Raw genomic sequence first — 16,702 nt, 5'->3', positions numbered from 1 at the left:
CCATCTGTTTGAATTGTGATCATTAACCAGTTTTTAAACGTGGCCCTACTTTTTGGGTTCGTCACATTCATCCCATATCCTGTATGTCCAGATCACCTTTTACTTAATTTCCACTCTCTAGTCTACTCTTTACCTCTCTCTAACTCAGCAAAGATGAGGCTTGGTATGTATATGTTAAGGAAAGACTAAAAATGTATCTAGGCACTGCATGGATTTTTGCATAGACTATGATTTTAAGAAACTTCCAGTCTCACTTTCAGTGCATCTACATGACCCCTGCTCTTGACGCTGCTCAAATTTTCCCTTTTCCCCAGGACAGTGACACTCGTCTCCCTACAATCCTAAAAAAATAGCCTCCCACCCCAGTTCTGAAAGCCACTTTCCAATCAGCTCAACCTAGCTTTCCCCTCTGCCTCTGTGCTGCCAATAGGTCCTTTTCATCACAAGTTTCTGGGTTTATTTGTCTGTTGGACCCTCATTAAAGGAAGAAATAAGGGCAGTTTTCCCAGGGAAAAGTCAATGAGGTCATTTTTGCACAGGCTGTATCTTGGTTCATAACTTGATTACATGTAAAGAAAGGAGCTGATGAATATTGTTTACCTTTACTCTTACTGTTTGCATCATTTGAGGTATGAAAGGACCAATAAATAATGCCAATTTCTCAAGTTAAAAATATATTGAGAAACAAGACAAGAGAGACAGACAAATACAGATCAAAATATCAGTTTTATTATTATTATTGATAAAACTGATTTGAGAATTTGGCTTGATGTCTGGGCACAAATGAACTTGCTAGTATTACTTCTCCATTAGGCAGATTTACCCACCAATCACAAGCTTCACTACACTACTGTAGAACCCTCCCTACCCAGGCAAGGGCTGCTTCTGTAAGTTTCCAACATGTGTCAGTATCCTGTAGAACGGAGACCTCCAAGAAAGAAATGTTCGAGTTACTAAACTAGGTTTAGTTCTTCCTTGTATTACAAAAGACCAGAAATGTGATGATTGTTATGACAAAGGAAATCCATCATGAAAACATAAAAGCAGGGGAATGGAGAGTCCCTCCATACAGCAATCAGTCAAATTTTATCAAAGCTTCCACCAAAGTCCCTAGTATGAGACAAAGATCTAATAGCTCAGAAATCCCTTGGTTATTTCAAGTTTACCTTTTCTTATTGTTATGAAACAATATTTTAGGGTTCCTATGAGGTGTTATGGATTTGTTTGGCCTAATCTGGAACCAAGATAAGTTTTCCTTGAATATTCGAACTACGCTAGAAGGCTTGGAAATGGGTGTACTGGTTACTTGGATTTCCTGATTAGGGAAAAAAAGATCCTTTTTTTAAAAATTACAAACCAGACTCAAATGACAGTCTTTATAAAAAAAAAATTCATCCATTTATTTTGCTGCTGCCGTAAGTACACTAAATGTAATTTAATCTTTCTTTGATGAGTCATGGTCTTTGAGAGACTCATTTCACCATTATTTATATCAATTCTTACTGTTTGGGACTAGATACAGAGAAACACTGATACAAAAATTGGATTGAATGGGCCCTAACCACAAGACAAACTGTGACTGGACAGGGAGCTCTCTGATGAGATCATACTTCTTTAAATATATTTGAAAGATGATAGCAGTACATTAGAAATGATGGTGGTGGTAGTAGTTGTGATAAGCACTTACTATATGCCAAACACTATGTAAGCCCTTTATGTGTATTAAATCATTGACTCTCAAATCCTAGGAGGTAAGTATCATTACCTCCATTTTACAGATGAGGCAAATCAGGTTCATAGAGGTTAAATAACCTGACCATGGTCTCACTGCTATAGGAAGCAGAACCACCAGGATTTGCCCTTGGACTATGTGGTTCCAGACCCTTCATTCTGCATGCTAAAACAAGAGAAAATGTGCGTTAAGAATATTGAACTGAAAAAACATGATGGGAGAGTAAATCCCTCAATGCACTGTAGTGAAATATGCTTATATGAAATATGCTTAAGCCTTTCATCCACAAACTCAGAATCACACATATCCGTTATCAGCTACAATCAAAGTAAAAAGGGTGAACCTAAAAAACACACTCATTGCTTGAGGCACATGATATAACATTAACAAACAACAAAGGGAAAGTCATATATCTCAAGTTTTCTTGTATTTCCATCTTCTTTATCAAGGAGAATGATCTTTAAACTTAGGAAGGTTGAATAAATGTAGTTTAGAAGGAATTGAAGTATGAGATAAGTAAGGTGATAGCTAGAGACCATCTTGTGGTTTTAAATGAGTTCAAGTCTCCAGGCCTAAACAAATTACATCCCAGAGTATGAGAGACTTTGCAGATGTAATCTAAGAGTCACTGTCAGTAATCTCTAAGGTTTCATAGAGACTAGAAAAGGTATGAGGCAATGGAGCTAGAAAAATAGTATTCCAGTTTTTCAACGGAAGAAAAGAGGTATATTCCATGATGTGCAGATCCATACTCTAATTCTGAAACACAGTAATATTCTACAAGTTAGACAATTTGTGAGCCCTTAGAAAAGGAAATGGTAATTACTAGGAACCAGGATGAATTTACTGGGGAAAAACAATAAAGATCCTGTATGCCTCTTTTATGTAGGTTTAAGTACTGGTGAAAGTGGGGATGCCATGCATACCGTGAGAGGTGTGAGAGCAACCTGGCTGAGGCTCCCATAACACTATGGGTCATCAGTGTTGATTTGGATGATCTGGCTGGCAGATGGGATCCCCTTTGCTTTATATTCCATGAAGTTGCACATTTTCTCAGAGAGAAACACCAGAGAAAGAAAAGCCTTCATACAAATAAGGGAATACAAATGCTGTGCCTCCCCAAAGCCCCCAAACAAGTGCAGATACATCTGTAGTTTACATTAATTAGGTCAAGCATATTTACAAAATCTCTTAATATTCTTGGCACCTGATGGGTAAGACATTGTTTTTAAGAAAATGAATGTCTCGTTGAACATTCATACCAAAACCGCTTGAATTTATGAATCAATGTCATTCTAACTAGAACTCTTCCCTTCAGAGAGTTGCATAGCTCACTCCCTCCAACAGGACTCTCCCCAGTCTCCTTCGAGAGGACTTTTCTAATGATCTAAGATAGCATCTGCCCCCATCATACTCTGAGTACTTTGTTTTATTTTTCTATATAGTTCTTGCAATCGTTTGACGTCGTATTACATATTCTAGCTCTTACTACTATCTGATGTTGTATCACATACACTATGAGATGTCTGTCTGTATGTATATATGTATGTATTTATGTGTATGTATATGTACATCTTGCAGAGCCAACAAATTCTATGTGAATGATGTGCGTACACTATATGGTAGCCCTGTCCTTTTGAATGTCAGCTCCATGAGGGCAGGGATTTTGCTGTCTCTTTTTCTTTTTACCATTATAACCCTAATCACTAGGATAGTATTAAAACAAAGTTGTGTTCAATAAACATTTGTTTCTCAATAATATTTGTCTAATTAATGGATGTCAACCTGGAAAATGGTTTCTAGAGGCCATATGGTTCTGTCCTTATCCCTATCCAAATATTAATTTTGACTTAGACAAGGAGAAAGGAAATAATAGAACTGATTCTGAGTCCATGTCACAAAAACATTTATTATTATTATACCAAAACCATCATTTATTCAGCAATAGGTACTTATATTATTATGAATGCTCACAACAAACCTAAGAGGTAGAAATTATCATCTTCATTTTGTTGTGAGAAAACTGGGCTTGGGGAGTTCAAATAGCATGCCAAAGTCAGACAGCAGGTACAGGAAGCTGGGATTGAAAAACAAGATCTATATCACTGCAAAGTGCATGCTTTTTTTTACAAAACTACGATAACACTTACAAAAACATTGAAAATCTACTTAAATTTGCAGCTGACAGGAAAGCCAGTACATTAGATGAAAAATCAAGATTTTATAACAGTTTGACAGATTTGAATAGCAGGTCAGAATTCAAAAAACATATATATTGGGTATAAAGGTAAAGTCTCATATGCCAATTTTAAGAATCAAATGCACAGGTATATGGTGTGGGGAGGAAGGGATGGGGGAAACACACATTTATTTGAAACAGATCAAGTGATATCAACTGACCACAAGCTCAGTACAAACCAACGTTAAGATGTGGCTGTCAAATGAACTAAAGTGATGTTAAACTGGATTATCAGAGACTTCTTTTAAAAGGGAGGAATCCAGTTCTATTCTGCAGAAACTAGACTAGGAAAACCACAGCCAAAGTAGAGTGTTAAGGCCTCTAGAATGGTGAAAATTTTGCTATGAACAAAAGGATTAAAGGGCTTGGTGAAGCTTAGCCAGGAAGAGATGAGACTCATGGGAAATAAAATAACCATCTGCCTATATGAAGGACCATCACAACAAACAAAAAGACATTCTCTGTTGATCTTGATGAAACAGGTTTGGCTAAAGATACAGGGCTTACTAATAATTAGACGCCTTCTGAGTTACAAACTCCCAATCTATCAGGGAAGATATTCAAGCAGAAGCTACACGATAACCTGGCCCAGGTACTTTAGTATCTACCCAAAGGAGTGTGAAATTCAGTTGATTTTTGTGTGTTTTTGTTCAATCCTTCTTTCTACATACAGTGACATTATTTTCTGAATCCCAAACCAAGACCTGTGGTCCTAAAAGGACATTTGTGTTGCTTCTTGATTTAAGACAGTCCAACAGATATAAGCTATTAGCCCCCAAAATATTGAGTTTCTGGGAGATGTTAATGATTGAAATAATGGAGAAAATATTTGACATTGGGACTTTTTTGGAAAAGGGAATCTGTAAAATCACTCTAAGGCAGGCATTTTTCTCTTTTTGAGTACTCATGTTTTAACCAAATAGGCAGAAACTCTTGGTTAGAGTTCACTCATTTGTTTCTAGCACAGCAAGTTTTCTTCAACTATGGCCTCTTCTTCCAAAAGCTGGGAACCAAAATATATAAGTAACTACTTCAATTCAATCAGATTTAGAAAACCAAGAAGCCCTTGGAAAAGCTTCTTGGAACACAGTAAAACTCCAGATCCTTCTACAGAAGCTATCCCAACCCTTCCCTCGTGATATCACTTTCACTTTTGTGGAGATGCTCTAGTCTGTGCAGCTTATCAAGGTCCCAAACTATCCTGGTTCCTTCAGCCTGGACCAGAGTGCCTCCCCACCAGCTCCCCACCCTGGAATTCTTGCACCAAAAGTGGGTGGGGCAAAAGAAACACCATCCCCAGCCTTGGCCAAATCTGGCTTCTCTCCTTCACCCACAAGAACCAATCAGACTAATTAAGATATTGTAATTCCAGATAGCAGTCATTGGGTTGATATCAGCTGTTCCCTATTAGACACAATGTTCTTTTCAATAGAGTACTTTGCTTCACACTGACAGTCATTTTTCACCCTGCATGGCAGAATTTCAAAGCCAAGAATCCTGTATTACACAATAAACAAACAAAATTAGACTCAAAATTGCCTTTTTTGATATTGATGTATTAATCAACTCCTCAGGAAAGCTTCTAAACATTTTCAATTACATCAAAAACAGGCTGGCAACATTTTTCAACTTAAAAAAAAAAACAGGCTTAGTTAAAGGTTTGTTTTCTATTCCATGGATACTCTATTACATATTTGCAACTGTTTCTGTTTTAGGACAGATTGATTAATAGCATCAGTTCTAAAATCCCAGCATGACCACAGGGGAAAAAAAAAAGTATTTCCATCTGTGACCTTCATTAACCAAGGCAGATACATCTATTTCGGTGTTTGCTTCTTCCTTCAGCTGCACCCTTGGTTCCCTGCATCTCTTTGAGAGTACAGGCTTCACTGTTGCCATTGAATGCTAACTACCGGTCAGGTGAACACTCTAGAGATAGAAGGCAAATAATAGACCAAACCAGCCCAGGGGAAAAAGTTTTAATATCCCAAGACCCAGTCTCCCTCCTGTACTTTATATCTTACTTGACTGGGCAGCAAAACTGGCATTTGAAATAACAGTGAAATGACCCTGAAAAACAAAACAGGAAGTAAGGTATAGTCGACAAGGATGTATAAAATAAAATGTACACTGGACAATTAAATGCTTAATAGATTAGATGATAGCAGAAGCTAAAGTGCTTAAATTATGTCTGCTACTTTAAGAAGTGGAAATCATAGGAAGAATGTTACCAAGACAAGTAAAATGTTTACACACCCTTCCCTAAATGTATTCCTTAAGAAAAGAGCTTAAGACTGCTCCTGCTGGTAAATGCTTAAGTTTTTCTGTAATCTTTATCTACTAGCTAAAACTGGCAAGTTATCAGGAATTACTGAATCCCTGCAGTTTACAATGTGTGCCACGTACACGAATACAAAAGGAAGGGGATACAAAAGAATTAGAATACAGAAGACCTGCTCACAAAAAGGGCTTACATTACAGGGTAGAAACTGGACAAAAACACTTACAAAACATGTAAGAATATTCTGAAATGTGAAAATGAATGTGATCTATTACATAATTATATGAGGCTTTATGTGTCCCTGCACTGGAATTTCACCTCTCTTATTGAAATGAAACACAGAATCTGAAAGCTTTCAGCACTTGAAGGAGTTTCTCCCAGAAGATAAAGGGGCTGATCAAATGACCACCCTGGGATTTTTCTCACACACACATACACACACATAGAATTTTCTTGGCACTCCTTAATACAAATGAGACACTTAAATTTTCAAAAAGACTTTTCTATTTCATTTTGCATAAAATGCATAAAAAGAAGTCAAGCATACAGAGTCTAGCACAATAGCTACATAAACCCCTTGGCCCTCAAGAATATTCATATTCTTATTTCCCAAAGGAGCTAGTGATTCAACACTAATCTGAGGCTGTGGGCCTCATGGATGCCATTAAAGACAGAATTTTTAGGGTCTGTCCTAATATTCTCCAAAATTAGGGATGACTCTCAACTCCAGAATAAACTGTAATTTGATTCTTTATATCAAGATGGAGAGGAAATTTCAGGATGCCAGAAGACAGACTCTCACATACTTTTACTTCCTATCAAATGAAATACCAAACAATATCTCAATATTATTCATACTAGTTCCAGAACTCCTGTCTAAAAGTAAAATAGGTGTTAATCATCCAAAGTTGGTATTGCTCAATTAGGGAGTGAAGCAGAAAGAAAAAACACATTTCACTCCTACTGGTGAGTTTCTGTAGGGATCGAACTGGAGGAAGGTTTCCCAGAAAGTAGACAGAGTCCTGAAAAAGGCATTACTTGTCTATACACAGAAATTGAAAACCCACAGCAACATCCTTCACACCTTTGCTTTTCTTATATGGGATAGGAAAGAATAATTTCTTCCCAGTCGCTGCAGATGAACCAACAAAAAGTACTGGCAAGCAGGTGTTCTCCATTAACAGGCTTTAAGCAGGCATGTCTTACGCTTTATGTAGGTGTTTCTTTTTTCTCCTCGTTGTAAATACATAGCAGCCTATCTACCAGAAAAGGGAATAGGGATTTTGTTCTTCGATTAAGAACAATGATCACAATCTATTAGTCTCTGTAACACCAGGAAAAGAAGAAATCACTACACATCAATGATAAGTGCTCAGGCCCCACCTAGGGACTTTCCTAAGGGTCTCCCAGAACAGGCCCCTTTGTGTAGCTCGCTCACAGTTTGCTTTGCCTAGATAACTGATAAACTACCTGACTATACATTATCATCGTCAACTGAGACCTCCCATCATTTACATTCATGGTTTGGTAGCTAATGGGTCCAAAGACAAATATCTTGATGAAACCACATTAAAAGGAAGAGTTACTCACATAGTAAAGGGGGATGTGACTCTGTCAGTGACCATACACAGTACATGTGTAAAGGGATAGTAGCCAAAATGGAGTGTCTTATTCAGGACTGAAATGAATTGAGTAAAACTTTCTAAAGGTGGTGAGATCTCCCTATAGAAATGACCATTATCCAATTGTATTTCTTATAAGGCTCCTATAAATTGTAACTCTGGTGATTTACATGAATCAGTTAACATCTATGTCTAGTAATCACCAGCAGGAAAATTAAATATATCTGAAATAAATGTCATGTTAACTTTCTGTTTCATTTATCACACTAATCCCAACATATGTTCAGTCTTCTTAATCTACAGATGCTATTACATGATTCTGTGCTCATGACTTAAAAAAAAAAGGAAAGTTAACTTTAAGACATCTAAATTAAACATTTTTGTTAGGAAAACAGTATGTCAGTTCAAAGGAGATGGCTGTGCTAATGTAACAAAAGGTCTACAGCATTCCTTACACTGAATGAAGTAATCCCCCATTCAGGTTGGCCCCAGAATGATGGTACCCAAAGAACTTGACAGAGGAAATAAAATTTCAGCAAAAATGGGACCCTATGAGATTAATAGCTTTATAATTTAATATTTACATGATTATACCTAAAACACTAACTCAAGGTATAATGAAATGTCACTGGTTAATACAAGTTTAAATACTTACAGTTATCAAGATAGTGGTCACTGACAAGTTAAACTGAGAGAAGGGGCCTGTGCTATGTCTGGTCCTGCCGAGCAATTTTCAGACTTCAGCATATTCTGGCAACTATAATCAAAGAACACACAGAAACTAGAATTATAATTATGAGACTTTACATTGTAACAGTTAGCATGCTTTCACTGAAAATAGTAGGAAGCTGAATAAAACTGGCTGTAACAGTAACTTTTATCACAAAACAAGATGTCCAGAGGTAGAGTAGTTCCAGTGTGAGTTCACTTGGTAATTCTCCAACATCAAGAAGGACCCAGGCCCTTTCTATCTATTCTCTCTGCCAATGTAAGCATGTTGGCCTGTCCCCTGTGGATCCTCCTCAAGGTCCTAAGATGGCTTCTACAATTCCAAGCACCATATAAAGATGATAACAATCAGAGGCAGAAGTGTCTCCTTCTATGCATAAATTTTATCCAGAAGCACCCTCCTCCCCCAAAGACTCCCATCTTAGCCCTCATTGACCAAAATTGTGTCACAAACCCATGTCTAAATCAATCACTGAAAGGGCAAAATGTCTGGTTTGGACTATTCAAAATTCACCACCCCTCAAGGCTGAAGGGAACTCCAACTTCCCCCAAAGGACATGGCCACCCAATATTTGAGAAAAATTCGGGTTCTAGTAGCAAGAAACAAGGTTAGTGGAGTAGGTGCCCTAAAGTGTCTGCTACATGTACCTAATAAGAATAGAAATAGAGCTTAACTCACGACACATGGCTCAATGCATAGAGCTGACACTGAGTTTAACTGCTGGACAGTATCATAGATCTAAGATTAGCCATTGTTGCTATAGCAGTATGTCTTCACAGAAAGCTGCAAAGATGTGAATCTCTCTTTAAAAGGCAGTAAGTGATTATAATTGAGGAACAAATCATTGCTAAATCCATATCATCTACATGGACCCAGAATAGATATTTCACTTTTTATTGAAAAATCAAGAGTTCCCTTTACTGGAAATTTCCGTTCCAATGAGTTTCCAGGAACAGTTTCACATTCCAGATGTGCATTTGTAATAAATTTGTGTTGGTTAGTTGGACTCAATTTATCTAATGAGCCACTAAAGTGGTCAACTGTTATGTAAGTTAGGAATTGTGGATGCATTAAAAAGTAATTTATTACATAAAGTACTACCTGATATACTCAGACATACATCATTTAATTTTTTCATTTCATTCCAAATTCTTCATTTATTACATGGTCATCTCTCATACAGAAAAAAAAATAGTTATGATACTTGGTAAATATGTGTTCTTTTCTAAAATATTTAATTAATTCTAATGAGAAATAACACTAATGAACTTAATGAACTATTTTTAATGCTATATAAAATATACTTAAGGGATGTCAGGAGAGATAATGTGGGACAACTGTAAAGCAATCAACTGAGAGGTAAGAAACATGAATTCGAATTCAAATTCTAACCTCATTTATTCAGTACTCACTATGTTCCAGGCACTGTACCAGGTACTTAACTCATATTCAGTTATTTAATCTTCATAATAGCCCTCCCAATATGCCCTCCCATTTTCATATGTGGAAACTGAGGCACAGAGAGGTGACATAACTTGCACAAAGTCATACAGCTGATAAGTGGTAGGCAGACTGGGACTTCAGAGCCAAAACACTTAATTATGGTTTAATGTGATTTCTCTAGTCCTGGAATTGCCACTAGTTGCTTGGAGCCACGGTTTCCTAAGGAGTTAAATAAACAGTTGAACAGAGATCTTTAAGAAAATTTCCAGCCCTAACACTTAAAATATAAGCTGTGACCTTACAGAATCTTCCTCTGCCAAATGCTTTATATTAAAGTTACATTAATCACTCGTGTCTGGACACTTACTTTCTAGCAACAATTACAACATACTCCAGAGGAAGAAATAACTAAAAAGCCAAATATAGTACTAAGTCACAGGAAAGATACATCTTCTTGAGGAGTAAGGTTGCAGTTTGTCAAATCATGAATTGCCCCAGACCCTGGTATGAGACCTACCTAGGGGGCAGCCAACAGAACTGGGCTTCCTACAATAAGGCTTCTGAATTAACTAACAACCTCCCAAAGCATGTACATTTCCTTACATTAGACAGTGGAAAATTCTTCCCCTTTCAGAGTAAAAAGTCTCCCTTCTCTCTGAACCTCCCAAGGGATTTAGAATTGAATTATCTCAAACCATCTCACCAAACATAATAATAAGTATTTGTAAGATTCCTCAAAATATCTCTGGAGTATCCAGACAAAGAGTAGAGCTATACATTTCCAGAAGAATTAATACTAAATTTATTTCTCCAACACTGTGAACTACCCACTAGAGTGACCTACTGTTCAGCTAGTCTGAAGAGCAAATGTTTAGATCTAAATGATTAAAGCATTGAATCTCACTTTAATAATACAAGCAAGATTGGAAAGTATCTTCCTGCAGTATGTGAAGTAGTTCATATTTGTTACTACTTTTTCTCTGTGTGTCAAGAGGGACATCAAGTTGTCTAAGCTCTAGAAGACTGTCTGTCAGGGGCACTTTCTCAACCTGGTCTGTGGAGCTCCTATGATCCCTTGATGGGATAGATAGAGCAAAAGAGTGCAAAAGAGAGAAAATTTCAAAACACTCATTTTTTTAAAAATCACTTGAATAAATTCAGCAAATTTTGGTAAGGATCAATTTTCTTTGGGTTACACAGTTTTCTTTTGGGTACTCAGTAATATCTCAATTATCCCCAGTAGGTAGGGATATAACAATGTTTTGAATACAAAAATAATTTATGTATCATGGTGCTTTTGTGTATATAGGTGTTTTGTTACATAGACTATTTTGCTTTCCTGTTGCATTCTTTTTATGTTATATAATAAAGTTAATTTGTTATTCCTGAACAACAACAACAAAAAAGACCTTAAAAAGCCGAAAGCACTATGAATGCCAAGGTCAAGATGTGAAAAATAAACCTGCTACAGTATGCAGGACTAATCCATAACAAATTTTTTGAGGATACTTATAGCTTGTTTAAATCTATGATTTGAAATGTATTTCGAATAAAAGTGCTGGACACCTCTATTTCCATACAATTTTAATCTCTTTGTCTTTGTTTAGATAAATTAAGAAGAGTTTTATGACATTTTCCACCAAGAAAGAAAGGTTAGGCAGCTGGATAACTGCACAGAAAGCCACTAATGACAAGAACCAACTGCTTGTTACTTATATGTTTCTGACATCAGAAAAGCATAAAGTCTTTTTGGGTTGTTTCTCCCCTTAGTCCTTCAGGCCAGTCAGATTCTACACACAAGGGGGGAATGAGAAGAATTACTACTCGGTCTCGCCTGAGCTATTGAGTTTATAGTAAAAATTAAATAAAATATAGTAAAATAAAATAAAGTAGCTACAGGTAATTTGGATGTTAAGCAACAAAACAATCACACAAGTATGAACTGAAATAACAAAACTCATTCTGTAACAATGAGACCTTCAGATTCAAGTGAAGTGGAATGATCAGTGAAGTGCATGGGCAGCAGAGTCCCACCACCTCACTTCCAAGCCTGGTCAGCCTCTTCCCTACCTCTGGCTATTTAACTTTCCTAACTCATGTTTCCTCATCTGTGAAATGGGAATACTCACTACAAAGGGTTATGGTGAGAAATAAGTAATCAGATTGAAAGCATTTCAAAGTGTGTGGCACATAGCCAACATTCTATAATACATGCAAGCTGCTACTGTTATTAACCTAGGAGTAAGATTATCCAACTGAGGGACAATATTTGGACAGGACATCCTGATCTGAGAATGTCTCTCATTTCTCATATTGACATAATTTATTTAAGTTCTTCTTTCATGAATTCTTTTGAAAACTTAATTCCACAAGTAATATACATATATCTTATAAAATAAAAAATACTGAAGGATTAACACATTGTAAAATTACTGTAACTCAATAAAAAAAATGTTTAAAAAAAATACTGAAGGACAGGTTAAAGTCAGAGTCCTACACCCATCCCCAATACCAACTGTGATTATTCTTACTTTAAAAGTAACAACTGTTCTTGGTTTGGGGTATATGTTTCTATCCCTTTTTATGTTTAGACAAAAACAGATGTAGTTATTTACAATTTTTTAAATAATAATTGAATGTTATAAAAATTATTCTATTACTTGCTCTTTCACTTAACAACATATTCATGATATCCTTCAGTATATATTAGATGTGAATATGCTATTGACATAAATTTAATATTAAATTTTAAATGAGACAAATAGGATAAATAATGAAAATAAGGACATAGTGTTCGCTCACCATTTTTTAACTTTTGAGAGTGATGATGGCATTGTGATTATGTTGATTTTTTTAAGTCCTTTACCATTTAGAGATATTTACTGAAATATTTACAGATAATAATATGATGCCTAGGACTGGCTTCAAAATAATTGGAAGAGGAATGGAGAGAAGAAAACTAAGGGGATATAAATAAAACAAGATTGGCCATGAGTTAATAATTAAGCTGGCTGATGAGTATACGGGTGTTAATTATACTTCTCTCTATACTTTTGAATTAAAAAAAAAAGTTTTTTGGTTTTTTGGGGGGGAGGTTGGAGGGGTAATTAGGTTTTTTTTTTTTTAATGGAAGTACTGGGAATTGAACCCAGGACTTCATGCATGCTAACCATGTGCTCTAACACTGAGCTATACCCTCCTCTCTACTTTTTAATATTTTTAATATTTAATACTTTTTAATATTTAATAATTTTCCATATTAAAAAAATTCCATATTCTATGCTTAAAATTTATCTACTAAATTCCAAACAGCTATGCATTTAACTTGCAGTAATTAATTTCTGATTAATTTAATCAACAAAACTAATGGTTCCCAACACCCATCCCTTAAGCAGCACAAGCAAAAAACAACTTAGCTTCCTTATAGTTTGAATGTTGCTATAAAAATCCAAATACAATAACCAGCCCAAAGAAGCAATATTCACTAATGTTATGGGAGATATTTACCGACAAGTGTAAATTACTATTATAATTACTGCTTTTTAGAGTTCATAAAGAAGTGTTTTCCTTTTTCTCTTATATTGAAATTATAGCAGCTGGATGAAAAAAGAAATTTTTTAGTCTATGTGCTGCCAAAAACTCAAGAAGATGTTGTGTGCTCTGTTCACCCAGATAAGAGGACACACACAGTCTGGACTGCACGAACCAAAACTGCCCTGCTGAAGCCAAGACTTATGCCACTGGAGTAGAATGATTTTTTGAATCTTTGGTTGGTATCTTGCTCTATGCACACCTCAATAGTTCCAAAAAGGCAGCCAAGCCCTTAATATCTTAAAGGGCACAGAACAGAAGCTGCCTGGATTTTACAGCTCTTCCTAAATTCTTGTCAATGTCTACATTCACTGAAGGAGCATGCCCAAGTAGCCTGCAAGCAGATGGGATAGCCAAAAGGGAAGAGGAAATTTTTTCTCAATAATGGAAAGAAGTCAGGATTCAGAAGGTCTAGTGAGACACCGAATCTGGCAAGACAAGGGTGTGGCTGTGTGGTGAACCTAGAGAGGTTGGATGCTTGGCCCCCAGTCCCTTCAAAGATTCATGAACACCAAGCATGGACTAGAAACTGTGGGGAGCAGCCTAAAAGGACCAAGCTAGCTGGACAACAGCCATCTCCGTATTATCCAGTGAGATCCAATGATCAATGACCAGAGCTACAATCTTCACTATGCTTTGGCACCATTTAAAATCCTGAACCTTTGCACAGTATTTGGGACAGGAAAGCCCTAATAAATATATAGATTTAATTTCTGCCAGCTCAGAAGTATGATGAGATTTTACTTAGATTTGGATTTAAGTGAATTTAAAGAAAATAAAAATGTGCAATAATTTTTACAGATCTGGGTTTGTGTTTGTTAATTCACACAGACTACTCCATTTAAAAAGCAACCACACCAGAGGGGGAGTGTATAGCTCAAGTGGCAGAGCACATGCTTAGTATGCACAAGGTCCTAGGTTCAATCTCCAGTACCTCCTTCTATGCTGTAATTAGTAACCATCTTTCACACCTGCACAGCTTTGTACATTTGGTAAGGTGTTTTCACATACGTTATCTCATTTGATCCTCACAGAGTTAAGAGGTTTCATTGGCTCTCCAGCTGTTGAGTAGATGGGCAAGAGCAAGTTACTTAATGGAAGAGACCTCTGGTCACTAGATACTTCCTTTGCTCAGCTGCATTCTGATTCTCTCTCTCTTTTTCTCTCTCACACTCTCTCATTAGGAACAAGAGGAAAATTTTGTTCAACTCTTCCTTTAAAAATATTTGTGCAAAGTTATCATTTGTCAGATGAGTTTCATAGAACCCAATGACAAGGATGAACTGACTTCTACAGGGTTTGCAATTTAGGCTGCCACCCAAATGGTGGTAGTAAATCATGGCCAAACTTATCATAAAACAGGACAAAACAAAGAAACAAACACCTGTAGGCATATCTGAGAAAGAAAAGAGATTATAACACTTTGCAATGCCTTCTTACTATCAGAAAGATTTATTTCTTAAAACAACTCAATAAATATAAAGTTTATTTAAAGAGTATTTTTCTATTGCAAACTTTTAAAGCCAAAGGATTTAACAGAAGTTGCCTCTGAGGAATGGGAGTTGGGAGAGTGAAGCAGGTAAGACATTCATTTTCCTACTAGTACATTTCTATATTTTTCTATTAGTTACAGTAAAAGATATTACTTTTATAATACACTGTAATTGAAAAACAGAGTTTTTTAATCAAAAGATCTAATATCTAATTAGATTCTTTTTCTTTTTATCACAAAACATCATTGCTAGTTCTCTTTTCCTTTTATACCTTACAGGGATTCAAAAAGAAAACCCTTTTTTCTTTCTTTTAATTGTTCACTTTTGTCACAAAAACCCTGCCCTGGCTTGTCCATGTCCTCTAGGCCAGGAATTCCCAACTGTGGCACAAACACTAGACAAGGACTTGGCACCAGCATCAGAATTAAGATTTCACTCTCCATCAACCTACACCATCCAGCAAGTGTGCAAGGCTGAATGCATCTGCCATTGATTTTTTTAGGCACGCTTAACAAAAACAGGTAGTAATCTAGGAGAGTAGGTTTTTTTGTTTGTTTGTTTTTACTGTAAAGTTGTAACAGGAAAAATTTCTCCAAAAGGTAGGATGCATTTTAATGTGTGCAAAACTTACTACAAATAATAAGTAAAATAACAGAGTAGCTACAAATGTATAATTGTCCTTCTAAGAAAAATAATGGGCTTTTTTAATTTTTGTAATGGTGACACTCATATTCTTAAGAGTGGTAGAGGAATATAAAACAGTCAAAGCCACTGATTTGGCTTAGTTAGTAAGTCCCAGCAGCCTCCTTTTCAACTACTGGCTTTGACTTCTGTAAGTTTTCTTTATAGTAAGAACCTGTCGTAGGTAAAGAGAAAACCATTAGTCTCTCCAGCCTTCTGATTTAACTTTTGTTTTGTTCCTCCTTATTATTAGTAAACACACAATTTCCTCTTGAAGAAAATAAACATCCATTTAGGCTGTGGCTTGACTTCTACAACTATAACATGTTCCCCTAACAATTCATTTCCACATTCTTTTTCTTTCTGAGAACCTCCTCCATCCCCCACAAATGTCTTCTAGGTTTAGATATAATAGTTTCATTTGCATAAATTGATCATATTTTTTAATTTTTTCTCCTCACAATCCCCATAGCAACTGGCTTCTTTAGAAACTTTCATAGAAAGTCCAAAGATACTATATCTTTTAACTGAACAGAACATTTTGAAAGAATTAGTACAGGAAAATAAGCCAGTTTCATTACCACATCCTTGGCCTTTCATTTATTTTTTTTCTTTTGTAAAGTAAAAAAAAAGTTTAAATGTCAATTCCACTAGATAAAATTGGTTAGGTATTCTGGGGGCTTATAAGTTATTAAAGAGTGTGTATAATTTTAAAAGATGCTGTCTCACCCATTTTAAAGAGAAGTTTTTCACTTATTCATTCAATAAGTATTCATTGAGTATACTAAGAACTGCTTAAAGCTGTGAAAGATTCAGGTAACTATAAAACTCAGAACTGCCCTCCTGCACCTGCAGTCATGTTAGGTGACAATAAAAGGCAGTGTATAATT

General features: G+C 36.0%; 1 long non-coding RNA gene across 1 annotated transcript in view; it reads right to left on the bottom strand.

Annotated features, from left to right (window-relative positions):
- Window positions 1-16,702, bottom strand: part of LOC116665841 — a 175,620-nt gene that overhangs the window by 151,388 nt on the left and 7,530 nt on the right. The window contains exon 2 of the long non-coding RNA XR_004322575.1: window positions 8,530-8,631. This is a non-coding gene — a long non-coding RNA (uncharacterized LOC116665841). The remainder of the gene's footprint in view (window positions 1-8,529; window positions 8,632-16,702) is intronic.

The sequence above is a fragment of the Camelus ferus genome, chromosome 9 (genome assembly GCF_009834535.1).
Source record: "Camelus ferus isolate YT-003-E chromosome 9, BCGSAC_Cfer_1.0, whole genome shotgun sequence".
In the NCBI taxonomy this organism is placed as follows: domain Eukaryota; kingdom Metazoa; phylum Chordata; class Mammalia; order Artiodactyla; family Camelidae; genus Camelus; species Camelus ferus.
The sequence above is the reverse complement of the archived record's forward strand: the minus strand, read 5'-3'. Positions and strand labels throughout refer to the sequence as shown.